General features: G+C 37.7%; 1 long non-coding RNA gene across 1 annotated transcript; it reads right to left on the bottom strand.

Moving 5' to 3' along the window:
• Positions 1 to 7,774: 7,774 nt before the first annotated feature.
• Positions 7,775 to 16,074, bottom strand: LOC128114080 (uncharacterized). The gene is made up of 3 exons (XR_008219718.1): positions 15,916 to 16,074; positions 12,126 to 12,242; positions 7,775 to 9,872 (listed from the first exon to the last, which is right to left on the bottom strand). It is a non-coding gene; the product is annotated as an uncharacterized LOC128114080 (long non-coding RNA).
• Between the last annotated feature and the right edge of the window lie 3,893 nt (positions 16,075 to 19,967).

The following is a 19,967-nucleotide window of genomic DNA, read 5'->3' as shown; positions in this document are numbered from 1 at the left end:
TATTCCTTAATGCCAACTATGTCTAGAAAAAAATGGAAAAATTTCTAGAACTGATTAAAAATTAAAACATAGCTTTCCAAAATCCTTGGGGCACAAGGAAAGTTGCCCTAACAGGAAATTTTATAGCATTTGACAGCCTAATAAAAAAAATACCTAAGTGCATCTATTCTCAGCTATGAGCAGTTGGTGATCCCTGCCCTTCTAAACAATAGATGTACTTGAGTTTACATCATCATTTCTCTACTAACCAATAAGAAAATTGTCTGTAGGAGAGTTCTACACATCCAAAGAGAACAATAAACCTACGTGAACATGATGAGGATTCTTCTAATAGTCAAAGCTCAAGTTCTTTTGAAAATAGAGTTAAATCCATTTGTTTCATGGTTAATATAATGGGAGATTCACCTATATTTCATTCAATTTACCTAAGGTATTGTGTTTTGCATTAGCTTCATTTGTGTTGGAGAGAGCTAAATAGTTCTTTTTTAAGTTATAAATTTATATATGAATTTGCAAGGGACAGTTCACCGATTTTCCATCTCCAACTTTCTCCGCAGTTAGTTGGGAGAAACCAAAGTCTGTAACAAACATTTAAATAAATTCACTGTTCAAAAGACATTTCTGAATGAATTTGAAAATTCTCCTTGTCTTGTGTTTGCTAAATTATAGTTTTCACTGAGCATTCCCTAATGGCAATTCTCTATAAACTTGCAACAAGCCTTCAGGAGCTAACCCCTCATTAAACTACTGCCTTTGTTCAGAAAACTGCTTAGTTCAAAACAACCAGTATTCCCTAGACAAATAAAATTTCTAATATTATCAAACAAAATATTAGAGAATCCAAACTGGCTAATTAAAGTTTTCTTTGGTTCCTTGGATTCTGAATTTAATGAGGTTTTACAAAATTGGTCTTACAACCATTTCTGCCGCTGAAAGCCAAATGCCTCACATGCAAGCTCAGTGATCTTTAAGATACTTGCTAGTGACTGAGATATTGTGCAAATTATCTAAGAGAAAAACATATTCTTAAATAAAACTTCTTACAACATGTAGAGACAATTTGTTGCCTGTTGTTTACACAGTGTCAAATTCTACTAGAAATGTTATTAGGTGGATGTTCTCATGATGTAGATGAATCACACACATGATACCAAAACATCGTAAGTAAGACAAATAGGATCACAACAGCAAATGGCAGATCTTTTCAGAAGCTCCTGTGAAACACTTTCTAGGTACACACACACACACACACAAACACACACACACACACACACACACACACACACACACACACACACACACACACACACACACACACACTGATTAACCCCAGACAGACATCCCAAGACAGACCAAAGAACGACTATACCAAAATCTAACCTGATGTGGCAGTGAGTGCATTTGCGTTCCTAACAAAAGTATGAGTGAGGGTGTGCTTACAGAAAGGGGAGGATTCGCAGACAACCGATCCACTGAAAAGTCCATCCCAGTAGGGGTGATAACTCCCCAAAGCTGCATCTCTGTATCTCTCTGCAGGGCTCTCAGGGAGCTCCACACTTCAGAAAATGTCTTCTTGTAAACTTTTTTGCTGTTAGAGCCTCCATCCCACCCTGAACAGTTGTTTCCTTTTTCTACCATGCTGGGGAGGACCCCTGGTGAATTTTGTTCATTTTAGCTTTCCCAGACATAACAAGTTTGTATACTCTCTCCTGGAGGGAATGTTTTAGTTGTGAGGAAATAGCTATAGGACAGAAGGAGGGGTATTGCAGTGTTATAGGGATATTAATGGGGCTCACAGGAGCTTAAAAGACTCTCAATAGAATTGTAGAAGTTTAGCAAAGGCAGAAAGATGAGAGGTGAAATTAAGTATGTGTGCTTACTAAACATAGTGACAAATAGGTTATGGAGCATTTCAAATTCTGCAAATGCATTATTTCTTCAGAAAGTACTTCACCTATCACTAGCTGCTACTACATTCTAGAGGTGTTAATTGCATTTTTACATATATTTTAGACTCTAATCTATTCCACTTTTCCTTTCATTTTTATTGCATAGATTCTATTTCTGTTAGACATACCCCTTCTCATTGGGATATCCACAAACTGGCCCATGCAACACATGTTACAGACTTATAAATGTTTAGTTATGTTTTTCCATTTTCGATGGAAATGTTATCATATTTTATGTCATATGGTTAGGCAGTACATACACATGTATAAACACATATATTCATTCTACAACAAATCATTTTATATATATATTTCATCGTGTGGCTTGTACAGACAATAGTGGATTTATGCATAATTTTTTTGCACATAGAATAAAATTTTGTTTTGTGCTATTGACAAAAAGATTTAGTTATCATATAAATAGTGATGTAATAGAGATCAGTTGCATGCACCTTTCAGACCTCAAGTGAGTCTATTTTATTTACTTGGATATTTGTTTATTTACCAGTCTGATGTAAGGCAAACATTTAGTGCTTTGAAGTTCCCTGCCTACTGCTATGTACTTGATCTTTGCAGTCGTACCCTGCCTTTGCTCATTTTTCTACTTCTTGTGTGTGGTATTTGGACTTGTTTGGCTTTTATTTTAAGAACTGCTTGATATAAGCCTTTAATCTTTTCTGTTAGCTTTATCAGCCTACTTTTATCTTCTCTAGTGGAATTTTGATAGAGAAATGCCTCATATCGGCAACACTGGGTTTTCAGTTTCAATTAGAAAGCTTTTCCTTTTTATGGCCTTGATTGATGTTCAACTTCTCTCACCACTTTTTGCTTTTATATGCATGAGGCTGTGACTGGCCTGGAGTTTATTCTTTAACTTAACTTCTTTGGTGCCCAAACACAAGCTCCAATTATTAAATTTTCTGTCATCCTGTGTTTAGGTTCCTTCTCCTTGTTTTTGTTTTGTTTTTTTTTTTTTTTGCTTGCTTAAAAGAAACCTAAGTGAGCCGGGCGGTGGTGGCGCACGCCTTTAATCCCAGCACTCGGGAGGCAGAGCCAGGTGGATCTCTGTGAGTTCGAGGCCAGCCTGGACTACCAAGTGAGTTCCAGGAGAAGCGCAAAACTACACAGAGAAACCCTGTCTTGAAAAAACAAAAAAAAAAAAAACAAAAAAAAAAAACAAAAAAAAAAAAAAAAAAAAAAAGAAAGAAAAAAAAAAAGAAACCTAAGTGGACTTGTTGTTATGACTAGCAGTGGCTAAATTCACCAGATTGAGTTGTATGGACCCAGCATCTTTTCCCTGTAGGTATGATACATGGAGTAAGTTCTCTCATCTTCTGTAACTTTTGATGCTCTCATTATTGAAAATGATCCACTATAGTTCTGAATGGTGTTTTCCAGATTAGATTACACACAAGACAATGTATCACATAGTTTCATCATAAAATTTCTGAAAATGTAGAAGATTAAATGATTTATTCTTTGTGGCTAATGTTACTACTATGTACTGAAAGTGCTAAGTCAAATGAATTAATCATATAAATAAAATATTTAAGTTTTACTGATTTACAATACATTGTAAGACTCTGTCTTCTATCTAGTAGTCAGGGCCAGGAATATCTAGAGTTTTGACTTATTATTCAAGAAACTGAAGTAAAAGCCTACACAAATTTGCAAAAGTAACAAGGAAACTTTCTTTAAAGCAAAGCAATAGAAAAGATATGAACACACTACAAGGGAACAGCTGATGTGTGAGTGAATATACTCAATGGCTCAGTTTTTTATTGGGGGGGTGTTCCTTTTATGGGGCTCAAAAGAAAGAGATATTTAAATATGAAGGGGCATAGTGAAGGTGGTCCTCTGTTTTTTTTTTTTTTTTTTTTTTTTTTTTTTTTTTTTTTTTTTTTTTTTTGGTTTTTCGAGACAGGGTTTCTCTGTGTAGCTTTGCGCCTTTCCTGGATCTTGCGCTGTAGACCAGGCTGGCCTCGAACTCACAGAGATCCGCCTGCCTCTGCCTCCCGAGTGCTGGGATTAAAGGCGTGCGCCACCACCGCCCGGCTTCGGTCCTCTGTTTTGATTACTAGAGTAGGGAACATAATCACTTTCTGTACTGCATGTGTCTCTGTCTGTATTGCATCTGATTTAAAACATACATATGCCCAGTTATGCCTAGGTATATAATGGCAAATAGGCAATGATCCCTTAAATGTTTACCTGGAGACACATAGTTTTATCCTATTTGCTCATGCACCCATGAGGAGTTCAGGATAGATCAGTCTTTCTGTCCTTTGAACTTAGATAGGAAATATATTTGAACAGAAGCGCTCTGTTTAGTTGGTGTTAGGGTGGGAGAAAGCTGTTTCATTGTTCCTTCCAGGAGAGGTGTACAAATAACCGCATGACAACCAGGTAGGGGCCTGAGGGTTTTAGGTGAAGAGTATGGAGGATGTGTGGGTTCACACAGTATGCAAGTAAAGGAGCTAGGCTCCCATGTACCTTGATCAGAGAGGGGTGCTAACAACTGTGGAGCCCAAGGTTTTTCAGTGATTCCTAGCCTGCCTGCTTTCGCATCTTCAGTTTACATGAAGAACTCCCATTTGCAAAGTTTCCAGTTTTACCACAAGAAAACATCTATGTGCATACACTCATTGATTCTCATGGCCATGTGGCTGAAGAAACAGATAAGCTCCTGTCTCCTTCCACAGATTAATTCTAATTCAGAGTTCCTAATACTCTCTTACTGTTCCCAAGGGAATCTCAAGCCTGGTAAGTGTTCTACAGCCCATCTCATTTTTCTTAATTCAGCTGTGTATTACTACTAATATCTCTACCATTATTTCTAAGCGTATCTTATAAAATGCTGCAGGTATTTATACTGTAACTTAGTAACAAAACTAAATTCCTTTTTTTTTTTACATTCTAAAATCTCTCTAGAGCACTTTTATGACTTTTGAACAGGGAAAGCTGATAGTATTGTCCCTGAAAATATTGCCCCAACTAAAATTCATATGACAGCTAGACAATCAATCAGTCCTCTACAGACAGATTTTCAAAACTTATGATGTCTCCGCAGTGTAATAGCTGTGCACCTGATCCTGGTTGTTCACATTATGAGACAGGATGCTCGCTCATCAACCACAGTCTTGCATTCTCCCCCACTCTGCATCAGAAGAGTCAGGCAACTTTCATCAAAGAGAATTCAGAAAGTCCAGGGAAGATCTGCCCTTTGGGTTGCATGTTCATTAGCATATTCCCTCCTGGAGGACTAAGGATCAATTGAGTTAGAAGCTCAGACAAAGGACATGCCCAAAGAAGCTGATAGAACTGAGCTCTTGATTAAACATTTCTAGAGAGACATGATCTTGTATTTGGAGTGGCCACCCTAATGGACGGAGAGCTTTTCAATGTCTATAAGGAACTCTGGAGCTCTGTTCCACAGTGTTTGTTTGGACAGAGTTACAGTTGAACTCTGAAGCCCTGAAGCCTCTTTGCTTCTGAGTAGATAAGCAGGTTGTTTCCAAGTGGAGATTTCCATTCATGTGCTTAGGGGACACCTGTATCTGATGTGGGGTGTGTACAGGGTGAATAAACACTTGTGTTGAGCACTTGGATGAAAATTAAATAGCTGTACAGTTGCTTGGAGCAGGCCAAACCATTCGTGTGCTTAGGCACACTGAGAAAGCCATACCCCTATCTCTGGGCAGATGATCTATAAATACAAACTGTTGAGTCTATTTGTGTTGTTTGTGTTTATATGGTCTCAGGGCTAACCACTTTGTATTGAATGATCAGTCAATAGAGTGCTCATCCATGGGAGAGTCTAGTTCTTTCTTTCTCAGCAATCATTAATTGTTTACAATTCTTTCTCTAGAACGAGAATTTTTCCCTCTGCCTTAGCATTATCTATTGATATTTTCATTGTTCAAGTCTTGTTTATACTGCCATTTTCAAGATAGGTAGTTTCACATTAGGCTTTCTGGCTTTCTATCTCTTACAATCTTTTCACCCCCTCTTCCCAAATGTTCCTTAATGCATAGATGTAGGAGCTGTGATGTAGATGTATCCGTTGGGACGGTGCTCCTCACAATGCATTGATTTTTGCATTGTGTCTAATTGCAGTTTTCTATACTGGTCTCCATTTTCTATAAAGAGAAACTTCTTTGATGAGGAGTGACAGCTACACTTAACTGTGGGAATAAAGATAAGATTTAGATGCAGTTAAGGAATTATGCTGGTCTAGCAAGTGGTGGTAGTAGATGCTCTCCTATGATTCATGACCTCTCTATCTCAAGGTAGTTGGCTAGATGTCTAGCACCAGGCCCAATTTCTTTCTTTTTGAGTGGGCCTTAAGTTCAAGTAAAGAGATGCTGGTTAATACCAACATGTGAGTGCCACGATTGCACTTTCATCGGTATCTTGCCATGTTGCTTATTGTGGTGGTCTAATAGCTAGGTAGGACTACTAATTGCTTTCCTCCATTAGCAGTCTGGAGAGTACTTTTTGGCACTTGAATAATCTCATACATTTTAAAGCATGACTAGATTGGTTTCAACAACCTTGTAAAATGCAGGAGCTGCATAAATAGTTGCTATGTTGTATTGTTTAAAGAATTAGTACAAGGTAATTAAGGAGTATATCCATGTTCTGTTGATGCATTTTTTTTCAACTAGTATATTTTGTCCTCTACTTGCTGAGAGCATAAATTCCTTTTCCAAAACTACTGTGGGATAACTGTACAAGAACATTTAAAATATATTTTTTTTCTATTGTAGAAAACTGGGTCTTAAATCTACCAAGGGCCTCCAAGAAGTTAAAATGGTTATAGAATCGTTGCTAGAGGAATTGATGGAAAATCAGCTATAGATTCAAAATTGAAGCCTGGGGAGTATTTCTCCAGGTTTTGGGACTCCAGTGGTATCAGGACAACCAAAAAATAGAGAGTGATAAATAAAGAGAACCATCAAAGAGAGATGCAGGAGTTTAACATAGTAGCAAGGGCTGGGTCATAGGCTAGTAGACAATGATGAATTGATAGAAGAGTTGTCTACTACACTGCCAAAAGCTGAGCTGATGAGAGGATCAAGATCTGGCCACAGTCTTACAAGGGCTGGGTCAAAGGCAAAAGTGGGTGTTTTAGTATGGACATAACAGATGTACACTTTACTCCCATGATTAGTGCTTCTTATAGCAACTTCTTCTGAGTTAAGCTTTGAAAATAGTTACCGCATGGCTGCCCATAACCGTGTCTTAACGTTATATTACCTGAAATCCCTCCTTGAAAAAGAGTTAATGATGAATTCTTAGAAGTTATTTTTCCTCAAAACCAGAACACAGGCAGTATTGTACCTTGTGGCTCAAATTTCAGCTTAATGTCTTGAAATAGAAAAGGAAGTTTCAGGCAAAAAAATGGATACTGTCTTGGCACATGGGAGCTGTCCATGAGAGAGAAGGAATAGGCCTTTAAAGGGTTGTCTTGGCTATACTTTGGTTCTGTTGTTGCTGGTGTCAGAGCTTAAGATATGGAAGATCATTTGGTGGGTTAGAAATCAACACTCCATCTTTCACCTAGTTTACTAATATCCAAAATTTCTAACAGCAGCTTCTAACCCATCACTTGAAAGTGACTAGTCCATCACAGAACAAAGCAAAGTTATCAGAAACATCCTGCTATTTTGGAAAGGGAAGAACAACCTCCTGTCTGTAAAACAAAACAGAAAATAAATCAACAGTCACTATATATTTTATTGATAGGTTGTTAAACATCAAGATATTGCAAAATACAAAAAGCAACCTCACCGAAGAAAATAAGAATTCCACTAGAAATTATGTAATTATCACCACCTTCTAATACACGAGTTACTAGCATTTATTCTTTGATTTGGATTTTCTCTGTCCTCATCTTTGAAACTCATTCCCATCACAAATAATGAAAGTAAGAACACTAGCCTTAAATACACACTTTGAATTCAAAGTGAGGAGATCTCGTTGCTTTAAGCATTATCTTTAAGGTACTATAATATTAAATGCACAGAATGAAAGTGCTTTTTGTAGATATTTCTCAGTAAGAGGATGCTTGAAGTACATTTGGAGAGGTAGGAATTTAATGTATAGTAATTTCATGTTAGATATTGCTCCATTTGAGCATCTTAATGTAATGCACTCTGCTTTTGCTTATGCGGGATCAATAGGTACTACTCCTGTTTCACCATTTTCTCATGCATTTATGGACCATAACAATTATGGCTTTCCCCACATGATCATATTTAAATATAACCAACTTACTGTTTGGGGACTCGCATGTATTATTAAGCTAAAACAAATGCTCTCTTTGGATTTAATGAAATCTACACCCTCAAGTGCCTGGAAAATCATTGCAAATAAGGTAACCAAAAATAAAGCAAAGCACAATTATTAGGTTTAATTCCTAAAATAAAATTAGTGCACCTAAAAGTAATAAACACGACAACCCTGACTTATCAACTTCTTCACCACGCAAGTCCCCTTGAGTAAGTTAATAAAGATGGTGTTTTAGTCTTCCTTGTGCAGATTTTCTGTTGCCTTACTATTATTTGAACTCTCACATCACATATGACCTTGAACTCCTGAAGTACCTTCTACATCATCATGCATAGATTCATGAGATTCCTATTGAAGCTTTCTCCATCTTAAGGCTTTGAAAGAGGGTATAGATGGATAAAGAAATGGTTTTGCAACATGTGACTATTAAGAAAGATCCATGTGATCCTTGGCAAAGGTCATTTTTAAGAATCTGGGAGGAAATTCATGCAAATGGGGAAGCCTCTTTGCAAAAGAACTAGATGCATGAAATGTTTTCTCTCTGCAGGTACATACTGGCTCCCACATAAAACTTCTGACTTCTGTGCAGAGAAAAGTTATTCAGATAAGACATTTGCATTTTCTGCCCCAGTTTTAAATTTTTACTGGACTCTATTTGAAGACAGCAAAATGCATCAACATCTATAGCTCCTCTTTCCAAAATTTACATTAAGAAGATTTAAATTTTTATATCCAAACGAGTGTATCTGTAGGTCTATGCACATCCCTGCATATGCACATGGCCACACAGTTAGTTATGCCATAAGGTGCATTCCTATTGTATATCATACCGTGAGACTACTCACAAGCAAGAGGTATTTTCAGCAAAATGGAGACCTCAAGAGACTTCTTAAAAGTAGCTACATTTAGATTTGTCAAAAGAACAAAGTTGCAAAGTTAATGTTCTAGAGTATAAAAGACAGAATAATTTCATTACAGAGGAGGCCCATTGAAGAAATTGAAGTAGCAAACCTATAGCACTCTCTCCCATAAAAGGCAGATAGGAACACTGAAAAAGACTGGAAATGGTCACTGGCCCCCATCTCTCCTATGTGTCAGCCACAACTTTTGCACAAGGTTGTGGTGGTATTGTATTCCCCAAAATATTGTGCACCCTAATAAACTTATCTGGGGTCAGAGAACACAACAGCCACAATATTAAAAATAGAGGATAGGCAGTGGTAGCACACACCTTTAATCCTAGCATTCCAGAGACAGAAATCCATCTGTTCAAGGATATAGCCAAGCATGGTGACGCAAGCCTTTAATCCTAGAAAGCGAGCCTTTAATTCCAGGGAGTGGTGGTAGAAAGGAAAGATATATAAGGCGTGAAGACCAGAAACTAGAAGCTTTTGGCTGGTTAAGCATTTGGTTGGTTAAGCTTTTAGGCTTTTGAGCAGCACAGTTCAGCTGAGAGCCATTCGGATATGAAGACACAGAGGCTTCCAGTCTGAGGAAACAAGACCATCTGAGGAGTTGACCAGCTGTGGTTTGTTCTGTCTCTCTGATCTTCCAGCTTCACCCCAATACCTGGCTCCAGGTTCGATTTTATTAATAAGACTCTCTAAGATTCCTGCTACACAAGGTGAACTGTAAGAAAATAAAAGATTAAACTAACAAGGGAAAGTAAATGAAGGAGTGACAGGTTGGAGAGACAGCTCAGTGATTAAAGAGCTTAGTTTGCCTTTGCAGGGGACCCAAGTTCAGTTTCTAGCACCAAGGTTGCCTGACCCACAACTGCCTGTAACTCCAGCTCTATCCAATCTGGTGTTCTCTTCTGGACTCTATGAGCATTGCATTCACATGCACAGATACCTGCTCCTATACACATCAATGCACATAATGAAAAAAAATAAATACTTGAAGGTGTAATAGAAGTAACAGAATGAGGAAGAACCCTAAATTCCCTTGTATGAATGTGGAGTGGAGCAGAAGAAAGGCCAGGGGTACAAAGGTCAGAGCAGTTCTTCCCAGGAGCAGAGACTGCATGCACAGTTGTAATTCTTGCAAAATTCATTCAGTAATTTGGCTAGTTGGCAAATATATGGAAGCTTCATTTTTCTGCCACGGCACTATTTTATACAAAATCTTTTAGGTTACCATGTATTCTGAAAAAGGTGTTTCAGAGAAACATGCCTAGTGGCTGCAAAAAAAAAAAAAAAATCCAACCGAGTAATTAAAATAATCAGCCTAATTCTCTGTCATACTGGTGAAGGGCAAACACATAGGAAATACAAATAGTGAATAGAGAAGAGCAGAGCAGATGGAAAGTGACCAGAAGCCAATTGTTTCAGGAATACTCAAATTCAATCTGCAGCTTTGAAAAAGAAAAATATTAAAATGCTTTGCCTTTGAAAGAATCTAACATATTTCCATGATATAAGTCCTATAGTGATAGACATAGAGGGGACATACTTCAACATATTAAAATAAATGACAGACCCACAGCCAACCTTATCCTAAATGAAGAAAATATAAAGGAAATCCAATGAAGGCAGGAATGAGACAGGGCTGTGCACCATCCCTACTTCTTTTAAATATTGTGCTTTTAAGCAATAAGGCAACAGCAGAAAATTAAAGAAATATAAATAGGGAAAAAAAAGAAGTCAAGTTATCCCTATTTGTAGATGCTATAATCCTATGTAAAAGAGATCTCAAAAATTCTAACAGAAAACTTGTAAAAATTATCAACAATTTCTGGAAAATGGCAGGATATAAAATCAACTTACAAAAATAAGTAGGATTTTTCTATATACATTAACAAAAATACTAAGAGGACAAGATCGTAGATGCACTTAATTCATAATAGCCTCAAATAAAATAAAATAAAAATAATAAATAAATATAAGCAAGGAAGTGAAGGAGGACCTCTACAAACAAAACTTCAAATGTCTGAAAAGAGAAACATACTAGAAAATGGAAAGTCATCCTATGCTCATGGATTGATCAAACTAACATTGTGAAAATTACCATCCTACAAAATTCATTAACAGATTTAATTCAACCCAAGTTAAAATTTCCATCTCTTTCTTCACAGAAATAGGGAGGGGGAAAAGCTATCCTAAAATTTGTATGTAACCTCAAAAGACCCTGGAGATCCAAAACAATTGTGAGCAAAAAGAACAATGCTTGAGGGGCTATTGCTTCAGACCTCTATATACAGTGTGCAGTGCCAAAGCAATAAAAAGAAAATGGTACTGGCATGTAAACAGACATGTAGACCAATGGAAAAAAAGAAGATCCAAACACCAGTATTTATAATTATAGCCATTTAACATTTAACAAAGATGCCAAAAACATACACTGGAGAAAAGACAGCATTTTCAACAAATAGTGTTTGGAAAACTGGATCTCCATGTGTGGAAGAATGAAAGCAGACCCCTCTCTATCATATTGTATAAAAACTAAGCCCAAGTGGATCAAAGACAAAAATTGGTTTGATAGAACTATATAATAATATAGGTTGTTAATAATGATGGGGAAATTAAGGATAGGTTCCCAGAGTCTCTCTTTCCATTTTTTTCAATATTTCTTTAAGTCCAGGATTGTTCTAAAATATGAAGTTAATTATAAAACATGACTGTTAAGTTTAATAAACACTTTGGGAACAGAATGCTCATTAAGTCAATCGCGAAAGAGGAATATGAATATGAACCGGATACAGCTGAGAAGTAGGGCATGGGCATAGCCTGTACTGGTCCTTTGCACTGAGAAATAGGAAAATGGTTATGGGAAAGCAAGCATACCTAAAAGACACTGACCCCACAATAGACTCCCCTATAAATAAAATGAAGTATACCAGCCCTGAGACTTGATCACATTTGCATTGGATTGGACACTCACCCAAGACTCCATGGAGTGTGACAATAGCTTAAACACGTCTGTATCCATGTGAAGGAACCACAAAATAAAATTCTGGACAGGGAAACAGGTCTTTGTGTTTATTCCAGTGAGAGTGAACTGAAAAGGCAGTGAGAACAGGGTTTGGGTTTGAGAACATAGCTTGTACTGGAGCCCTTATTCAGCATGCTCCAAGTCCTGGCTTCCATACTAACACCACACACACACACACACACACACACACACACACACACACACACACACACACACACTATAACTGACTGTATTGTATAAAAGTGTTTAGAAAGAAGGCCTTAAATGTAGTGTTAAAATACCTATGATCTAAGCTCAGACTGTGAACACCACTGTCTCAACGAAACCAAAATAAAGTGAGAAGTGATTGTGTCACCGTTCATGAAGGATGCAGTCATGGGGTGAGAGTGGGCTGGGCTCTTGATACGCTTTTCCTGCTCTGTGTTTTCCCTTAAGCAGAGAGTCACAAAGAGTGGGACGTGGTTAGTAATATCAAATACACGTGTTTTCATTAATAGAATAGAAAAACTTACAAATACGTTACAACTAACCTCCCTCACATGGGCTCAAAAATCCATTTCCATATCCCTTTCAAGTGTGCTTCTTGCTACTCCTTAAAACAACTAATGAATAATTCATTCATAAACTTGATTAGTGGATAACACTGCAGAATCAAATGTAAAATAGGAGGTTATGGGAGAGACAGACATACAAAAGCACCAATCACATATGAGCATGTTTAAGTTATAGTAAAATGACAAGAATGTATTACAGGAATACTGATGGGGTGGGTAACTCCCCAGAAGATGGATGCTTAAATGCATCCAAGAGCATCAGAAGGGTCTCTCAGCTTACTGGAGAGCCACAGTTGTCCCTATCACCTAGCTTACTGAATTAGAATTGAATTTAGATTTAAGTTTTTCCAAATCAGGATTTGAATACATGTCATGGTTGGTGTGCTTTTGTGAGTTGTATAGTCGTACAAACAAAGCCAGAGAAATGACAACAATTAGAGCTGAGTACAACTCTATATTTTAGCACTATGCAATAGGTAATACTGATGGTGCAATATTAACTAAGAATCTGGCAAACAGCTGAGTCTTCATTTATAAAAGAGGAAAGGAAAATGACCTCACCATGTGCTTTCATTAAGAGTCCCACTTTATTCTACCAATCAGACTAGGCAAAGAGTGCCACAAAGATCAGTCTAGTCTATGCATTACATCTATGGTTCATTTTAATAAAGCTCTATTTTTCAAAGTTGCTTATGGGAATGTGGTCCCAGACATTACCTAGTTCACCCAGAGAAGGGAAATGAAGAAATCCCAATGCTTGATAACAGCTACTAAATCAAAACCTAAAAACTCAGAGGCATTTTTGATGTCATTTTTGATACTGCTTAATGGCTTTGCTCATTATTGCTTTAGTAGATTGCCCAGGAAAACAGACTGAGTAAGTGAATTCCTTTTGAAGGGACTGGATTGTGGGAACATGTATAGCAACAGATAATCCTTGAGATACTGACAGCTGATACCTCATTATCAGATCCTCACTCTGGAGTTACTAAAAGCCATGTTCGATTGCAAAGTTGGCACGTTTGGTTTTGCTTACCTTATGTGATTGTGTATCCAAAATAATATGCTTTCTCGAATAAAATATCCAACAATAGATTTCAAAATAAATGCAAGGACATAGAAATAGTCCATAGTAAGAAAAAAATCAGAAGGTGGAAAGGATGACTTAGTGGATAAATTACTTGCCATACAAGCATGAAGACCTGAGTCTGGTCTCAAACTTCCACATAAAACCCATATCTAATGGTACTAGCCTATAAACTCAGTGCTGGGTGATAAAGACAGATAACTCTCTGAGGCTTGCTGGCCAGCCAAATCAACATCCCCAGGTCTGATGAGAGTTCCTGTCTCAAAAAAATAAATAAATAAAATAAGGTGGAAAACAGCTGAGTAAAATAGTTGATATCATCCAAGACCCCACACTCACTGCATGTGCATGTACACACAGATACATACACAAAACGAAACAAAACAAAACAAAAACATTAGCTTAGTAATAAATACATATATATGTGTGTATATATACATATATGTATGTGTAGGTTTATATCAATGTTTCTTGGATGATAATATGTATAATTGTGTTACGTACATTATAGATTGAAGAATTGTATAATGTCCTTGACTCATTCTGCAATCAGTAATATAAAGATAGAAATAATGTAACTACAATATGCCAGGCAAGACTTGACACTAGAGGACCTCAGGCTTCACTTCAGGAAGAGTACTCCAGAACTGAAGTGCAGATTTTAATTCCCATCAAGGGACAATGTAACACAGTGTTTACACCATCCCTTGCTCTTGCACATCCGGGGCCACTCTCCTGCTTTGATGGACAGGCTTTCTGTTTGCTTGTGTCTTTTCTCCACCTTTACTTTTTGATTTAACTGGGTTCACTGTCTTCTTGTGTCAGCTCTGCCTTTGCTCCAAGACCCTCATCTAGTTAAGAACGACCCCATTGTAATTGTCAAGGGCTGGGTCTTACTATGAAGGTAGAAAATAGGAGGAATGTGATTCTTGGAAATGTTGGGAAAGACAGGATGTAGAATATTTGGAGGAGAAATAGTTCTAAAATGAACACAAGATTAATTTGGGAAACTTTCTTAATGACAATATAAAATGAAGTGAAGAGGTAAGCAGTATTGAAAGCCAGACTTATTTTATGTAGGCAAACATAAATTACACACAAGTAAAGACTCTCAGTGTATACCTAAAGCATTGGCTTCTCTAATATTATAGAAAATAGTATCAGTATTTACCTTATGAATTTTAAATTTCATTATGTTAGTCTCAGAATTCCTAAAGTAACCTAGACCATTTCCTTGTGCTTGCTCAAAAATTAAGCTTCACTCAAACTCATAATGTAAAACATTCTCTTTTGAGGGGCTCTGTTATTCATTAAATAAATGTTTCAAACAACTAAAACTCATACATAAGTCTTAGAGAAAGAAAGTACACATTTTATTACGGTGTTACTATATGGGGTGTAAAAAACATAAAGGGATGTTCAGGGGCTAGAACTGTATTTTAGTGAATGGGTCACAGATGGCATGTTTTGTCATCGTACCACAGAATACAAGTCCCATGAATTCAAAAAGAAAGAGATGTGTGCTGAACAAAGTATAAAGCCCCTGACACCAAAGCATACTTGAATGTAAGGGAATAATACCCAAAAGGGAAGAGAATGGTGAGCTTGAGCTGCAACACAAAAAGCAGGATTGGAGGCACTCAGCAAAGACACATAGACATGATGATGTTAGATCAGTGCTGTTTGATTTCCATTGCTGTGGTATAAAGTCCATGTCCAGAAGCAATTTGTGGGAGGGAAAGGTTTTAATTGACTAATACTTCTGCATCACAGTATATCACTAATAGAAGTCAGGGTTGAAATTCAAGCAAGAGCCTGGAGGCAGGAACTGAAGCAGACTACAGAGGCATGCTGCTTCCTGGCTGTCTGTCAATGGCTTGCTCTTGTACAACCTAGGACATCTGTCTAGGGGTGACACCTCCCACAGTGGGCTGGGCGCTGCCACATCAATCATTAAACTAGAAACCGCCTTCTCAAACTTGTCTACATGCCTGCTTGAAGGAAGCAAGTGCTTGGCTGAGGTTGCCTCTTCCCAGGTGACTAGAACTTGTGTCAAGGTGACAAAATACTAGCCAGCACAAAATAGGAATGGAAATACCTTCCTTCTTGTGAAAAAAAAGATTCCATGAGGAAGTGAAGTACAGGCTGAAGAAGGAGAGGCAACCAAGGACAAATGGACCAGAATAGAGACAGGCAAGTGATGGAGAGGCTCTTCTCCCCTCCATAGGCAGTTCCAAATGAGCTTGGCTACACAACAACCAAGTGACCTGGAAAAAGAAAAAAAAAAACCTTATCAACTTCAATTACTTCTGAGAAGATGCCTAGAACATACTATCTCCATCAAAGAACTGTTAAAAGGATCAAAAAAAAATTCAGACATGTTAGTCAAACTCATTACTAATGTTCACATAGGCGTTTGGGGGCAGTTTTATGCTTTCTGATTCTAGGAGTAGTATTAGGAGGAAGATCAAGTGTTAGGAGGCAGATAACACAGAGAGGTGGGCGTTATAAAAGACAAAAATTTTCTTGTTTATTGGACATGGAGAATGTGAAAGTGTGTGGCTGTTCTCTTGGAAAGATTCAGTGACTGTGGAGCAGTATGTATACAGTGGAGCCCAACAAATTCAACCAGAAGATCTGAGTCCCGGAGACACATGCTTTACTGGTTTGCATATTGCTGGTATAAAATGTTTTGACAAAAGTAACAAGGTATGGTCCGTGCTGGTGGGGAAGCTCTGGTGGCAGAAGCTTGAGGCATCGGATCACACTGCACCTGCAGTCAGTGAGTGAGAGCAGTGAATGCTTATGCTCAGCTCAATCACACAGTCAATCCCAGGACTCCAGTGCACAGATCATTGCTGGCCCTGGTCAAGGCGATTTTTCTTGCCTCAGTTAATATAAATCAGATAACTCCTCATGGTTATGCCCTGAGATTTGTCTCCTAGGCAAACCTAAGTCTTGTCTAGTTGACAACCAATAGTAATCATCACTCATGCCTCTAATGCTCACACAAAGGAACTATCCTATAGTTGAGAAATGACTAGTAAGAGCACTCAGCAGGTATGCTCTCAGTCTCTGGTGACGTCTACTTCTCTTCACCCAAAAAACAAATGAAGCCTACATTCGACTTTGTCTTTCTTGCATTTTTAATGATCTTTGCTTTTTGATTTCCTAGCTTCCTGAGAACATATGAATTTCTATTAAGATAATTTTCATCTCTATCCTACTTATGACAGCTGTCTGATACTGTCTCGCAGCCAAGATCACCCTTGGTTCCAAGTTGCATTTGCCCCTACTGTGTGGATATGCCAACCAGTCATCCATATGAAGGATTGAGTTAAAACTTTCAATGCTTTGAGACTGTGTGAGGTCTCAGTGATGCTTTCTATTAGGCATGGCTTTCACAGTATGGTCCTGGGATCAGCAGAAGCACCAGGAAATGTTTTAGGAACATATTCAGGCCTAGAGCTGCTAAGTCAGATGTTCTAGACATAGAGAATAGCACTCAGTCTCTTCACAAACCTGTCAATAGACTCACCTGAAATCCAAGGTAGAAAACACTGCATGAGGCTGAGATGTAACAGAAGAATACTAAAAGAATGAAAAAAACAAAAACAAAAACAAAAAAACCATTCTATTCACAGCACCGGTACTCCAACCTTACCAACAAATAGTCAAAAAATTAAACAAACAAGCAAACAAACAAAAACCATACACGCACATACAAACATTACATATCTCATTCATAAAGGGAAACTTGGAAAATTAGAGGAAGGTGTTAAAGGTCATTCCAAGTTTTGTCAAGGACATGCAGTATTTACATTTTGTATTTTGTTTTCTAAAGATGCCAAGATGTTCTCCCCTGCACTTTGGGCTTGCAGCCCAGGCTGTTTCCTCTCTCTCATGAATTGAACTCACTTACCATATTGGAATTAACTGGAGGCTTTAGAAGACTTCTGTCTAGCAAATGCACCTTTGCTTGTGGCTTGCATTTCTGGAGACGTGTATCTCTGTCTGGCTAGAAATACAGTTTCCATGAGCATCAACCCATGATTTATGCTCTCAATGAGCTTCTTATGAGTAACTACTCACCCAGATTGAATCACTAGCTGTGCTGACTAGAAAAGACTGTTGATTCTGGCACCTGTTACCTTTGCACCTTACAAACAGAAGGGATTTAGCAGAGAAACCGGGATGCTGCAAGAAGAATGAAGGGAAGGGAGACAAGAACCAGAAATGAATCAGAAGGAAGACTGATGTAGTCAGAAACCACTGGGTCTCACTGGGAGGTAGCAGGTGAAGTGTGAAGTGGGTAGAAGTTTGCAAATGTATCTCTTCAATTAGCCACATCACCCATTGTTAATTCTTATCAATGCCTTTTTTTCCACCTGTTCTTCTATCTGTCAGCAAATACTTGCTTCTGTTCTTCTCTGCTCTTCATTTCTCCTTTCTTCTAGCTCCTCTTTCTGCAGGCCTTATTCTACCTAAACTACTTTACCCCTTCGATGAAGAAAGTACAATAATTACCTTTGTGACATCTCCTCTGCATTAACCAAGCCACTCAATTCTGCATTCACATCTTTGTTCCCTTTACCTTCTCGTCAGCAAACAGCGCATGCTTTTAGATTAGATTTTGTAAAGGTTTTTTTTTTTTCCTAAGGGACCTTTAGAGTGCTCATAAGAAAGCAGTCAGTTCTCTTTTACGTTCCTGATTTTGCTCAGGTAAGGTTTATAAATACCTGTAAAGAGAACAGATGAGAAAGTATGTCTTTATAAGACTGGGAAGAAGTCTGTTTCACAGCTAAGTGCTTAAGCAGAATATTTTTTAAATTTGCATTTCTAAATTTAAACATGCTTGCACCCACTCACCTGAGGAGTATACAGGGCAGAAAAGCCAACAGAGGAAGAGGACATAGGAGCAAGCAGTGGAAGGCATTCGTTACCACACATTGCTGTACTACCTCAAACAGCAACATACAACTGCGCAGCTGCAGACTTTAAATCAGCGTTATCAATTACATAATGAGAACTGAATGTAATGCATTTCTATCACAGTTACTTGGTGATTCAGCTCTGTTGATTTCTCTGGTTTTAGCATATACCTAAAGACCTCAACTTTCATCAATGAGAGTACCTTAAATATAGTGATTTACAAGAAATGATAGCTTTTCAATCTAAGTTGTTATCTCTTGCTCACTCACTTGCTCTCGCTCTCTCCTCTTTTTTTTAAAAATAAAGTCTCCTTAATTAGCACTGGCTAGCCTGGAACTCACTGTGTAGATAAGGATGGCCTCCAACTCAGATATCTACCTTTTTCTACTTCCTTAGTGTCAAGATCAAAGTAATTTGCTACCATATTTGGTCTCTAAGTGCTATTTTTTAAGAAATAAGTTGTTTGGACAAATTGGTTAGCCCTACTCTGAATACTAAATTGTTTCAAGGCATTTAGGACATTAACATGATGCTCAAAACACTCTCAGGTTTTGGAACATCTTAGACTGCAGTGAAGCAATCATTCTGAAACTCTAAATATTCATGTTCTGCAAAGTTTCTGGTTTTAAGGAATTTGGATAAAAGATACTCAATTTATATTTGTTAAACATAGGTAGACATGAGAGTTATTTTTTCTAGTAGATTCTAAGACAAAATGTTATCTATCATGACATAGCTAAAATGTATGTCACCAATTAGCTTCCAATATGCTCATTCCTCTTTTGACATCAAGTGCTCTAAAATGAAATAATATTAATTTAAAACCAATACGCCTATCGAGGCTTTAATGCCAGAAAGATCATAATTATTCATGTCACCTGATGCTGTCCAGTGAACATTTAAGGCCAGGCACTGTAGCAGGTGGTCTACTTTGTCAGTTCCCACTGCTGTCACATTGTCCTCTGGCTTCACAAGGACTCAATCAAGGTCAAATGCACTCATGTCCTAATTCTGGTTTCTGCTTCATTATCATATATACAGAGAATGGCATAGTGCAAGAGCTATGGCCAGTCCTCTGCATGTATTTCAATTTTCTCGACCTTTGGTTCTCCCAGGAGTGTATTTTTCAGCTAGTGTTGCATTATTGTTTAAAGATGATTATAATCACAATGTTTTATACACAGGATTGTTACAACTTGATGTTTCAAGCATTTTAGT

The sequence above is a fragment of the Peromyscus californicus genome, unplaced genomic scaffold (assembly GCF_007827085.1).
Source record: "Peromyscus californicus insignis strain IS unplaced genomic scaffold, ASM782708v3 Scaffold_19__1_contigs__length_69161282, whole genome shotgun sequence".
Classification (NCBI taxonomy): domain Eukaryota; kingdom Metazoa; phylum Chordata; class Mammalia; order Rodentia; family Cricetidae; genus Peromyscus; species Peromyscus californicus.
This window is presented reverse-complemented; position numbering and strand designations above follow the sequence as displayed.